Below are 5,246 nucleotides of genomic sequence, written 5' to 3' on the forward strand. Positions count from 1 at the left end.
AAAAATTTTAAAGGCATAGACAAATACTTACTTAGGAAAATGAATACATAGTCAAGGGAGAATGGGGGCAATCTCAAGAAAGAGAGATGCCTGCTGGGTTTAGTGGCACACACATGTAATTTGAGCAACCTAAGAGGCTGAGGCAGGAGGATCTCAAGTGTGAGGACAGCCTCAGCAAATTAGTTAGAGCCTAAGCAATTTAACAAGACCCTGTCTCAAAATATAAAAGGGCTGGGGATGTGGCTCAGTAGTAAAGTGCCTTTGGGTTCAATCCCTGGTATCAGAGAGAGAGAGAGAGAAACTGAGAGAATCTTTTGGGGGATAAAGCAAGAAATATGCATTTGAAGGAGGATGTGGTTTAACTCCTGAGAAAAAAATTAGCTAAAGTAATGATTTTTTTAAAAACCAAACTTTTTATTTTGGAATAATTCTAGATTTGCAGAAAAGTTGCGCAGATAGTACAGAAAGTTCCCATGTATTCCTCACTCAATTCCCCTAATGTTATCATCTTAAATTGTTGTGGTACATTTCCCAAAACTTAGAGACCAATATTGATTTATTGTTATTAGCTCTACTCCAGAATTTATTCAGATTTCATCAGTTTTCCCACTAATGTTCCTTTTCTGTTCTGGGATCTAATCCAAGATACCACATTATATTTAGTTGCCTCTTCAGCCCCCTCTGATCTGTGGCAGTGTCTCAGTCTATTTTTTTCATGACTGACTTTCCCACCCACCCCCAGGATCAAGAATTGAACCCAAGGCCGTGTTCCTGTTAGGCAAGTGCTCTGCCACTGAGCTAAATCTCCAATATACAGGATCTATCCAACTTTGATTGTTTTGAGGAGCACTTATCAGGTATTTTGTAGAATTCCAGAGTAATCTTTTCATTGCATAAAATAGTATTATAAAGGAAACAAATAATCTTGAAATATAGATATTGAAATTTAAAAAAAGAATGTGATACAATAATATATGTGTTCTTTCATTAACATTTTTTAAAACTTGATCTAATGATAGGTGTAATAACTATCAGAATTTCAAAATAACTATGAGCGTAAACATTATTTCAAGATTCTGTTTTTTGGTGTGTGTGTCTGTGTTTCAGTATTGGGTATCAAACCCAGGGCCCTCACACATGCTAGGCAAGTGCTCTATTATGGAGCTACATCCTATTTTGAGATTCTGTAATAACTATACAATTGTAATCTGTGATTTCTTTTGGTGACAAAGTTATGGGTAATACAACTGTGGTTTGTTGTCTACAGTAAAGGCTAGAGAAAATTAAAATGTATATATTTTTTCTCCATCCAAGTCCAAGGATTCCCTGAATACTGTAGGGTCCATGATTGTCCTAAAAGAAATGGCAGAACCACAAAATGAGAAGAGACTAGGTTTCTAAATATGTGCATACAGCAGGAACTTCATGCCCAAACTATCCTGTTACCAAATACATATTACATATGTAACAAATAAATCAGATGAGGTATTGATGGTCTGACTCCACTGAGCAGGGGCTTATTTTTCTGGCTTGGGGGTTGTTTTTAGTTTAATTTTTCTTTTCTAGCTTCCCATTGCCGGTCAGTGAGCACACTGTAATCATGAGGCCATGTCTGGAGACGAAGCCATGGAGCAGGTGGCTGAGTACGTCCCAGAGAAAGTGAAGAAAGTGGAAAAGAAATTAGAAGAGAATCCATATGACCTTGATGCTTACAGCATTCTCATTTGACAGGTATAGAATCAACCTACAGACAAAGCACGGAAAACTTATGAATGCCTTGTTGCCCAGTTCCCAAGTTCTAGCAGATTGTGGAAACTGTACATCGAAGCAGAGGTTACTATTTTATTTTTTCATATATACCATCTGATGGGAATCACAGCATAAACTATAGAGAGAGGAAATATATTAGGAACATAGTACAAGTAGGACAAAGAATATTTAAATGTATCATGCCTTTATTTTGTCAAATAGGTATGAAAGAGTAATATAAAAAATGATTTTTTGAAATTTGAGTCTTTGACAAGCTGATAATTGTTGCATTTTAGAGTTGCCACACTGTTAAAAACATTTTCAATGTTAAAAATAAATAAATAAAAATAAATCAGATGAGCCAGGTGTGGTGGTGCTTGCCTGTAATTCCAGCAGCTCCAGAAACTGACACAGGAGGATCACAAGTTCAAAGCCAGCCTCAGAAACTTAGTGAGGTCCTGAGCAACTTAGTGAGACCCTGTCTCTAAATAAAATACAAAATAGGGCTGGGGATGTGGCTCAGTGGCTGAGTGCCCCTGAGTTCAATCCCGGATATACCACCACCACCCCCCAAAAAAACACACACACACACAAAAATTATTTTTCTTACTAAAGCCTGACATTACTTGGAGAGTAATAAGGCATCTGAATATAAGGAGAGGTAGGATCATCAGGCTTTTTTCCTGTTTGCTATGGTAGGGGTCCAACTCAGGGCCTCAACAGGCAAGGCAAGTGCTCTCCTATTGAGCAGTACTCTATCCCAACATTTTCAGACTTTTTTTAAAGGGCTGGAATTAAATAGATCCAGGGATCTCAGCAACAACATTTTGGGGTACTTGCCTTTTGCAATGGGCATAACCATTAAAGTGGCTCAGCTTTCAAATCTCATTCTCAGCTAAATTTTTTTTTTTTTTTGTACTGGGGATTAAACCCAGTGGCACTTTACCACCCAATCTTTGTTATCTTTTAGACAGGGTCTCAATGAGTTGCTGAGGCTCGCCTGGGATTTGCAATCCTCCTGCCTTAGCCTTATAGTCTCATGACTATAGGTATGGAGTACCAAGTCCAGCTCTGCTAAAATTCTTTGGTTTTTTTTTCTTTTTTTTTATAAGTTATATTCCATGTATGTATACCTTTATTTTATTTATTTATTTTTATGTGGTGCTGAAGATCAAACCCAGTGCCTCACATGTGCTAGGCAAGTGCTCTACCACTGAGCCACAACCTCAGCCCATCTACTAAAATTCTTTTTTTTTTAATATTTATTTTTTCTGGTAGTTGGACACAATACCTTTATTTTATTTATGTATTTATTTTTATGTGGTGCTGAGGGTCGAACCCAGGGCCTCACTCTTGCAAGGTGAGCACTCTACCACTGAGCCATAACCTCAGCCCCAGCTAAAATTCTTAAGCAAAATAATGTGAGTGGTCTGGCTTGCTTTGGTCAGATGCTTTCCTCTGGTGCAATCTATTATTTTCAGGAGTCTGCTGTCCCTGGTAGAAACATGGCTTTTGGGGACTCATCAACCTTTGTGTGGGACGGGCAGTTCTAAGAAAATAATAATCTCATAATAACAAACATCTAATGAGCTGTCACCATGTGCCAGATCCTCTTTGGTGCATTTATATAAATTATTTTAAACTGCCCCAAGCCCTTTGATATTGGTACAAGTGATTATCTCCTTTTTAAGGAAGAGGAAAATTAAAAACAAGCATAAAAGATGTTCAAGGTTACCCAGTAATTAAGCGGCAAGGCCGCTAATTATCCCAGGCAGTATGACTCCAGAGTCTATGTTAACACCACCATATTATGAGGAAACAGGCTCAGGAAGACAAAATGGCTCACCCATGGTTACAAGATTGCAGGGGCAGGATTCGAGCTCTGCAGAAGGTCTCCAGACCTCTTGCCCTTTTCTTAACCATTGTAGGTAAAGAGGAAGTAGAGGCATCTCCCATGCCAGACCTTCAAGGTTGGATTGGATTGGGAAAGGCAAAGATGAGAAAGGAAGTCAGTACAGGTGGTAAGAACACAGAAAGACCTTACACCATCTACACATACCAAACTCTCAAAGGACCCCTTCTGGATGAGACCATATTTTGATTGTTTTCATCATAATGAGAGGGAAAGTTTAACACTACAAATCTTTGTTGGTGTCCTGGCCTGCCACTTTATTCCCTACTGAATGTAGCATCTACACAGTCTCAGGTTTGCTCTTGAACTGGAGAACTTCAGATGTCTGACAGTGTGTGGCCTAATTGGGGCTCAGTAGCAGTGCTGCAGAGACAGACAAACGGGGTGTTCAGGGCGGATGGCTGAGCCTCTGTGAGGGTTTTCAGGCCAATTGCTCCAGGGATTGGAAGGGCTCTATGATCCTTGAATTCTTCTTTCTTGGGACTTCTGTGGCAGAGATGGAGGCCACTTCACAGACTCCCTGAGACTTAACCCCATTTGTCTTTGCTGGAAATTGTTTCTTGTTCCCTGTAATCTTAGATCTTAAACAAAGGGATAAGCTGTTTCTAGAAAGATAAAAGGAGTAGGTAAAGCCACAGGTTTTCTAATCAAGATGTGGATTTTGTATGTATTACTCATTCTCTTTATGTAAACATGAAGATATCTTTGCAGAAAATAATGTAGGGAGCTTTCTTTCTTACTTTTTTTTCTTTCTTTCTTTCTTTTTTTTTTTTTTTTTTTGGTATTGGGATTGAACCCAGGGTGCTCTACCACTGAGCCATATCCCTAGATCTTTTTGTCTTTTATTTTGAGACAGGGTCTCACTAAATTGCCGAGGCTAATCTTGAACTTGCAATCATCCTGCCTCAGCCTATGGAGTTCCTGGGATTATTGTTGTGTACCACTGCACCTGGCTGGAATAACTTTTGTAAAAACTCTAGGCTCAAGTTCCTAAGAAAAAAATTCACACTTCATTCTTTAATGTGGGATTCAGTTCACATACTATAAAAGTCACCCTTTTAAAGTTTAAAATTCAGGATAAATATAATCCCCACCACCACCATGTGGTGAGGAAGAGTTGCTCTGAACCTATTTTGGTTCTGGTGGCTGCTGGATTGGTGAATTTTTCCTTACTCAGTAAAATTCTGTTGAATTTAATATGTCAAAGCTTTTCATTCAATAGAGCCATGTGAGAAAGCGTGCGGGCAGCATGGCTGGCCTGCCCAGAACACCTTTCCCTCTCTTCCATTCTAACAGGGAAATCACCTCTGCCCCAACAAATCTTTTCCCAGGGGAAGTTGACACCGTTTTGCTCCAGAGTAGCATTTGTTAGATCTAGAAGTTATTCTCCTGCCCATGACTGGTTCAGGGACAAATAAAATCTACCATCCAGTAGGTTTTAGTGTCTTCATAATATTGTGCAACTAATTCCAGAATGTTTCCATCACCCTAAAAGAAACCACGTACCCATTAGCAACTATTCTGTATTTTCCCCACCCATAGCCTTGACAATCACTATGGACTTTAAATGGGGTGATGTGGGGGA

General features: G+C 39.1%; 1 pseudogene; it reads left to right on the top strand.

The window, feature by feature from the left end:
* The first annotated feature begins 1,608 nt into the window (after window positions 1-1,608).
* LOC107143756 lies at window positions 1,609-3,692 on the top strand (annotated as a pseudogene).
* The last annotated feature ends 1,554 nt before the right edge of the window (window positions 3,693-5,246 follow it).

Source organism: Marmota marmota, unplaced genomic scaffold (genome assembly GCF_001458135.2).
Source record: "Marmota marmota marmota unplaced genomic scaffold, marMar, whole genome shotgun sequence".
Taxonomy (NCBI): domain Eukaryota; kingdom Metazoa; phylum Chordata; class Mammalia; order Rodentia; family Sciuridae; genus Marmota; species Marmota marmota.